The sequence below is a fragment of the Syngnathus scovelli genome, unplaced genomic scaffold, assembly GCF_024217435.2.
Source record: "Syngnathus scovelli strain Florida unplaced genomic scaffold, RoL_Ssco_1.2 HiC_scaffold_25, whole genome shotgun sequence".
Classification (NCBI taxonomy): domain Eukaryota; kingdom Metazoa; phylum Chordata; class Actinopteri; order Syngnathiformes; family Syngnathidae; genus Syngnathus; species Syngnathus scovelli.
In genome coordinates, this window is record NW_026061342.1 from 833,446 (window position 1) to 841,929 (window position 8,484).

General features: G+C 47.8%; 1 pseudogene; it reads left to right on the forward strand.

The window, feature by feature from the left end:
• The window catches only part of LOC125993026 (janus kinase and microtubule-interacting protein 3-like), a 128,075-nt pseudogene extending 120,229 nt beyond the window's left edge, over positions 1 to 7,846 (forward strand).
• Positions 7,847 to 8,484: the final 638 nt, after the last annotated feature.

Here is an 8,484-nt window from a genome sequence, read left to right on the forward strand (position 1 = left end):
CCTCCTTGCAGGAAGGCGGCCAGAGTAGTATAAGAGCAGGAACCTTGGCGCTGGGAGAGGAACCTTCTTCTGCATCTCGCAGAAAGGGCTCCACAGCTGTGCATCAATCATTTTGGCATACATTAAATAGTTAAACTGTGAAGGCTTTCTCTTGGTAATTACTGTTAGGATATCGAGCATTAAAGATAAAGAACTGGGAACAAACCTAACAGGTTACAGTACGGAACAGAGTGCTGCTCTAATGGGCACTAAAAAATCGGCAAACTTGTCTGATGACTTATTTGTTCACTCTTCTTCATCCGCAGTAATGCATGTAGTAGTTCACGAGGCATATATGTGTCCCCTTTGACCAGTCTCTATCCAAATACACAGTGTAGATACCTATTAAAATGGTAGACCCGATGAACATGAAAGGCAAATGAGAATTTGCCAAGAACTTTCCAGGGTCATCATATGTACAACGGCTGCGCCAAAAGGAGTCAGGCCAGAAGAATAGAGCGGAACTAACACAAGATTTGAACGCACGCCTTAGTAGAGACTGAGAGCCTAAATCCAGCGCTTCAGCGACACTACCTACCAACTGCAGTTTCAACATTGAATTTTGTTGACATTTCTAATAAAATCTGAAAGTGGATAAAAAGTTGGTTTCTCCACCAGCATCCAGGTTAGTGCTGCCCGACTGAGCTTTGTTCATAATGTAATGAGTGACAGTCAGAATCCAGTTACGAGTTGGAACCGAATGCTTGTTAGCCGATTAGAGGACTTGATGAATTGCTAGCACTGAGCAGCAGAGTGGCGCAGCGGGAGCGTGCTGGGCCCATAACCCAGAGGTGGATAGATCAAAACCATCCTCTGCTGTTTGTCTGGTTTGGACCTTCTTTCAAGTCATGCTTTTGAGAAAAAATGTCGTGCGCATTATCTTTTCCACACGTTGGTTGTGCTGCACCTGGAGGCAGGGCTCGAAGGCGAGCGTCTGGTGGCCGGGCCTTCGCCCATGGGGCCCGGCCGGGCACAACCCGAAAAGGAAACGTTGGTCCCCCTTCCCATGGGCTCACCACCTGTGCGAGGGGCCAAAGGGGTCGAGTGCAGTGTGAGCTGGGCGGTGGCCAAAGGCAGGGACCTTGGCGGTCTGATCCCCGGCTGCAGAAGCTAGCTCTTGGGACATGGAATATCACCTCTCTGGCTGGAAAGGAGCCCGAGCTGGTGTGCGAGGCAGAAAAATTCTGACTAGATATAGTCGGACTAGCCTCCACGCACAGTTTGGGTTCCGGTAGAAGCCCTCTCGAGAGGGGCTAGACTCTCTTCCACTCTGGAGTTGCCCACGGTGAGATGTGTCGAGCAGATGTGGTGGGTATACTTATTGCCCCCCCGGCTGGGCGTCTGCACATTGGGGTTCACCCCGGTGAACGAGAGGGTAGCTTCCCTCCGCCTTCAGGTGGGGGGACGGGTCCTGACTGTTGTTTGTGTCTATGCCCACCCTTCTTGGAGTCCCTGGAGGAAGTGCTGGAGAGCGCTCCTTCTGGGGACTCCATCGTTCTACTGGGTGACTTCAATGCTCACGTGGGCAATGGCACCAGGACTTGGTAGTTGTGTCATCAGATTTGCGGCCGCATGTTTTGGACACTCGGGAGAAAAGAGGGGCGGAGCTGTCAACTGATCACCACCTGTTGGTGGGTTGGCTCCGATGGTGGGGGAAGATGCTGGTCCGACCTGGAAGACCCAAACACTCTGTGAGAGTCTGCTGGGAACGTCTGGCAGAATCTCCTGTCAGGAAGAGCTTCAACTCCCACCTCCGGCAGAGCTTTTCCCACGTCCCGGGGGAGGCGGGGGTCATTGAATTTATATAACTCGACCTCTACGTTTTAAGCTTGATGAGCCAAAATATCAGATCTTGCTCTTGTTTCCTACCGTTTTAGCCTATTTGTTTTATCCAAATCTGTTCAATCTCTGATTATAATCTGTAGCCCTACGTATTTTTCAAATTTTTATTTATTTATTTATCAAATCTCCTCAGTTCTGTCAAACTCAGTGCACAATGAACCTCCCTTCCACTTTGAACCAAGCTTCACCAAATTTGGGAACGCCGTAGCAAGGAGTGCGATTTGGTTGTCGGACACTCCAAGTCCATATCTTTTTGCCGCACTTCACCCTCTCAAGTTGGTGTTCTTTTGTTGTTGCTTCAGAGCGACCCCATCCATCACTCTTGAATGAGTCCATTGTTCAAATGAGTCAATTTTCATCATTGTGAGTTCCTCCGCTTTTCACTGTCTTTTCTCGTCCCCGAGGATGTTGTCTGTCCTCCGGAGTGTACTTGTCCTCCTCCAAGCACAACAGCAGTCTTTTCTTGTCCTTCGCCAAAGGTCAAAGGTGCTTCAGAGCCAGGCACCATTTTGTAGTTGTTCACGGCTGCAGGCGAAGTCTCGGATTGGGTTTCAGGGACTCTGACACTGAGAATGACAGGCTGGGACATCAAACTTGTAAGACTATTTCCAAATGTAGCTGCTTCCATCAATTTGCTGGTAACGTTTATTTACCAAACTTCAAATTCTCCTAATAACAGCGGTCTCGGTTTTATATCGTAAATCCTGCAACTCATCCTATTTTTGAGCTACATTTTATCTATAGTTCCAATTTAATCGGACAGTATGTTGTCTTCAGTATCATTATTGAAAATCAACTCATCGAGGTCTGCTTTCCACATCAAGCCCTGATCTGTATGTCTTGACCTCTCACATGTTATTGTCATGCTTGCTCAAAAATGTGACTTAGAGTATGGTGCTGTGAATTCTCAATCTCCCCAATGAAATTGGATCCCACCTCGTAGTTCTTATCGTTCTCATGTTCCTGTTAGCCTGCAATTGTCCAAATCAAAAATGTTTTCTTTTAACTGTCTTTCTTTTGAACCTCTAAATCTCTCGTGTTGCTAACCTATCTACACCAGAACAAAAAAATTACCACAATATAACACCAAATGTATTCGAAAATTCATTGTCATAACGTGTTGTATTATTACTATCTTCCACTATCTGTCCTACTCACTCCCCCCTTTTTGAGGCTTGGCAACGCCCATGCCTCACACCTTGACAAACTTTTTGGGAGAATGCGTTCTTTACTACATACGATTCCATCATCATTTAAGTTGACTTTCTTTCCAAAACGCTTCTCAATTTCTCAGTTCACACATCTTCTGCATGTGTTACTGGTTCTCCAGTTTTTTTTCTTCTAGTTAATTATCAATCCAAAAGCTATGTGTTTCTTTCTAACATTCAACCTGCTCAAAATCACTCTTTCATCGAAGTCGCTCTACTAATTTTCTATAGTAGTCGCCAACGACTTCAACCATTCAACCTGTAATTTCTTTTCATTCAGGCTATCATTCATCAATGTTCATTTGCATCTCACACGCAGTCTCCAAAAAGGAGTCTTTCTATCACATTGGTCCCAATTCATCCAAGCTCACCACACAACATTCATATATCATTTTCAACTCAGGTTTCCTGGTAGAACAATCCACCAATTCAAAAAAACTTAACTAAAACAAACAATTGGCAAATTAATCTGAATTTCTTTTCTTTGTTTTTAAATTTGAAGAACTCAATCTCTCAGATTTAGCTTGCATTTAAAAGTTTGCATAATCTTATAACACAACCAATCAATTATTCCTATTAAATGTAGCATTGCAAAATCTTAAATTCACAATTTAGCTTCTCCCAATTCCTGAAAGCATGTTCTGTTGTTTTGTTAACTCCGAATTTCTCATGAGGGCTTGACACTAACATGCACTAGTGTGGATTAGTTTCTGTTCGCAAACAGATTTCTCTCTTTTTCTTTCATTTTTATCTGTCAAAATTGTTTCTGTTCTGCGGTGTAAATTGAATAGACCACAGTCTAGCAAATTTTTTTATACTAAAACTTTAGCCAATGTTCATCATTTTAACATATACGCACACACATGCACAGCTCTCGCATGCAAAAGGTAGTTCCCAGCACCAATGATTCGTCACAGGCTGGCCATTTCCTGTGGTCGATCATGAGCTGGTCCCTCCCATGCACACGAGGACAGCACATTCTACTTTTATTTATTTATCTTCTAGAAGCAAGTTGCATTTCTTTACCACTCGATTTGCATATTTTAACTTCAGTGTAACACAATTTGATCCCTATTCATTTGTAATTGGGCCTACAAACAGCATTGTCATACTTCTTGTGTGGACAGGGGCTCTAACAATCTAAAACGATTTTTGATAACCTGACAATGACATGTTTTGCTGTCATATGGGAGAGGTTTCAGATCTTTTAAATTTCGATACATGATTTGCATAGGACCGGAAACTCCTCTTGCCCCTTGCTTGAGCCGCGGCTTGAGCTGCGGCCTTGCACCTGCTCACAGGGGCCTTATTGTCTCCTGGTCTGACAAACACTTGTGACCGCATCAGTTTTCATCTTTCTAGCTTTTGTCTCTTGAATTCGTTCTCATCTCTTTGTGAAGATTTCAACCACACTCTAGCACTTCTACCACTTCAGCATGTATTCCATACAATTAAGAAATCTACTTGCCATGAACTTCTCGTTTTAAAGAAGAGCAGAGCAAGAGATTTACCGTTCTTTTTTCCCATCTTAATTTCAGTAGTTTAAGGTTTTACATTTTTTTTTCAATTTTTTTTCTTTGAGGATCCTCAATGCAGGTTTAAATTGACCTTTCGACAGATTACTAGCCTGTTTTATTGCCGTGGATCAACGCTAGAACTGCTTCTTAGTCAATTTATCCTACCAGTCACACACTCAATCACGCAAGTTATCCCTGCCTACGCGAAGTCCTCCTTTTTAAAAAAAAAGGAGCTGCTTCATCCAGTGAGGGGACTCTACAACACCCCCCACCTTCCCTGGGAACTAAAGACAAAAGTCCTTGTCCCCAGCCCTGCCAACGCGAAGTCCTCCTTTTTTTAAAAAAAAGGAGCTGCTTCATCCAGTGAGGGGACTCTACAACACCCCCCACCTTCCCTGGGAACTAAAGACAAAAGTCCTTGTCCCCAGCCCTGCCAACGCGAGGTTGTACTCCCTAGAACAGTGGTCGTCAAATAATGATTCACGGAGGTACTGAGATTTTAAAACAGTTTGAGAACCACTGCTCCAAAAGAGACACCTCATCCAGAGGGGGACTCTACAACACCCCCTCCTTCCACAAAACTTATTCCTGTGCACTTCTTCCTTTTTACGCGTTTCACAAGCAACAACACAATCACACAACTTCAGGCCTTTAACTTACTTGTCCCCTGGTTCGTTGCACTGCCGGGTCCCGTCAATCCACCTCTGTCAGACGAAGGCAGACCTAAGATGCTGGCCCAGCGAAGAATTCTCTTCCCAGGACTTTCTCTTCCAGGTCCTCCTAATGGACGCTGGCTTGTCGACAATGCAGCACGTCCTCCTTCGCCGGTCAGATGGTGGGTATGAGGATCCCGGGTTTCGGCACCAAAATGTTAGAGATTTGCTCACTCCAACTTATTTTGCAAGAACCACACAGGAGACAAGGCAAGTTCTTTTAGACACCTGCAGGTGGAGAGATCACTCGCTTCAGGAATGAAATCTGCCCTCCTTCCTGCACGTGGATATTTATTAAGAGAAACAGAGTGGGGGTATGGGTAGGCTGGCTAAAGCCCTTGTCCTCTAGTCTAAACATGTCAGGGGATGTTTTACGACCTTGAGATAAGGAGGACAAGGTAAGGTATTTATTACCTGTTGCATTCCAACATAATCCTACGATAAAGATAACCTGGAAAACCCTAACACTAGTGCTGTGTTGCATTGGTGTGTGCATGAGGAGGCGGAGCTTCGCTACCGCCAGCTGACGCAAGAATATCAAGCGCTGCAACGAGCCTACGCGCTTCTCGCCCAGACCAGCGGAGGGGACTACGACGCCGAGAAGGAGATCAAGGTGGCGCCCCTTCCCGCAACCCCCGGCCGGGTCGCAGCCTCCCCGTTCTCACCCAGCCTCGGGTGTTCTCTGGTCTGAAAGGAGGAGGAGGAGCCTCCCTCCTCCTCCTTTCAGACCAGAGAAAAGCTGATGGTAGAAATGGATCACTATCAAAGCAGAGTAGCAGATCTGGAGTCAGCGCTGAAGCAACAAGGACAGGTAAGCTCATCAATGAGCACACCTTTTTCTCAGACAAAATAGCTACATTCTTCAGTCACTCATTCGTCTGGCATTACTGGACCAACCCCCCCCTGAACGTGGCTGGGAAAATGTGGAGAAAAGCAAATGTCATTTTCCAGTCAAACAAAGAATTTGTGGATGAAAATGACACAACATTCCAAAGCTGTCCACGCGTTTGTCTCTTCTAGAATGTCAAGTGGGTGGAGGAGAAGCAGCTGCTGCGTCAGAGCAATCAGCAGTTGGCCGAAAAGGTGACGGAAAGAAAGGCGCTGGGCGGAGTCGCTTGGCGTCACACCCGTCGGGAAGCCCCGCAGATGAGGTCTGACTGTCTTTTCAGGTCAGGCGGATGGAGGCGGAAGAAGCGCGTCTGAAAGAGCACATCCAGGATATCCGAGACCAAAACGAACTGCTTGAGTTCCGCATCCTGGAGCTGGAGGTGGGAAGACTCGCACAAGCGTGTTGAGGCCAGAGATGTGACAGACGGACGGACGGACGGATGCATGCCTCTGCCTTTCAGGAGAGGGAATGGCGCTCCCCCGTCTTGAAGTTTCTGCAAGTCCGTTTCCCAGACAGCCTCAGCCCTTTGCAGATCTACTGCGAGGCCGAGGGCGTGAGCGTACGTAAGGCGTCCCTCGCAACCCTAACCTTAACCCGAGGTCCCAGAACACCTTACATTGCTCCTTGCGCCTTTCCCCCGGACATCGTCATCAGTGATCTGATGAAGAAGCTGGACATCCTGGGCGATAACGCCGTAAGTGTATGTCGAACTCCTTATGTTCGCACTCCACGAGACTCGGCGGCTCAAATGTGACTTTTGGAAGGCTTTGCGCTGAAAGAAGCTTGTTGACGCTGTGCCTTTGGGCTCTTGCAGAATCTCACCAACGAGGAGCAGGTGGTCGTGATTCACGCCAGGACCCTTCTCACCCTAGCCGAGAAGGTAACGGGCACGTCCACGCACGCTCTCGCATTCTGCTTACGTGACAGCAGCCTTTCCTCAGTGGTTAGAATACATCAAAGTGACCAAGTCAGCACTTCAACAGTAGATGTTGGACATTGAAAGTGAGAAGGTAGACAGACACGCGACATCAGCCAAGGGGAACTCCGGCAATGTGCCCCAACAATTCTGACCTTGAGCTGTGCTAGGATATGTTCTGTAAGCAGAAGGGCTACCTGGATGAAGAGTTGGACTTCAGGAAGCGTTCCATGGACCAGGCTCATAAGGTAAGCCGCCCTCAAATCTCCCGCCGGACCACTGATGGACGAGGATTGCGGCCCAGAGGATCCTGGAGCTGGAGGCCATATTGTACGAGGCGCTACCGCAGCGGGACTGGCCCGCCACGGACGGCGAAAAAGCCAGCCACGCTGGCGTGAATGACGTGCTGACGGCGGATCAGAGAGAAGAGCTTAGGAGCGCCGTGGACCAATGGAAGCGAGCCCTGATGTGCGAGTTAAGGGAGCGCGACGCTTGCATCCTCCAAGAGAGAATGGATCTGCTGCACAGCGCGCAACAGGTAAGGGCCCAAAGCCAGCCCGACACTTACTTGCACGCTTACTGGCTTTTGAAGGCCGCTTTCCATTTCTCCGTCCTAGAGGAACAAAGAGCTGAAAGAATTCATCGAAGCTCAGAAGAGACAAATCAAACAATTGGAGGAGAAGTTTCTGTTTCTCTTTCTATTCTTCTCCTTGGCCTTCATTCTGTGGCCCTAACACCAGCTGGTGAGTGAGCTCCAGCGGCACCGCACTCGACACTTCCGATACACCGCCAGCCGGTCTCAGACGTTGGCAGACGCTCCGATGCCGACGTATACCCCCCGCCACAGTGACAGAGGCACCGCGTCACACCGGCGCTCATCCAATCAGAAGGCAGGAAAGGCAAATTCACATGCAGGGCACTCTTGAACCAGAAGAGAGCACCACAAAAAACGGTTGTTGCCCCAAACGCGCACTAAAAAGGGTCAGAATAACAAGAGTCCCACCGGCCAGCCGGGGCCACCCGTCCATCCATTTCTTCAGGGGGGGAAAAAATTGGAGTCACCGGTGAGTACATTTTGCATTTAGCTCTGCTTTTCTGCTTCTGTCTTCAAGTGTGTGGCATCCTGCGACCAAAGATTCAGCCAACCCCAAAGCGGTTGACCTCAACGTCCCACCACCATGCCGACCAGAGCAGGTGACGTGATGCTTTGGACATCCTTCCGTCTCAGATGCCCAAAAGTACTCTTTGCCACATCTGCGGCAATACGGTGTCTTTTCAAAGGTGCAAATAAATCCAGCGTGGGCGGAACACGCATGTCTTCGTTTTTTCCCGCTTTGTTTGTGGGGGGGGGGGGGGGGGG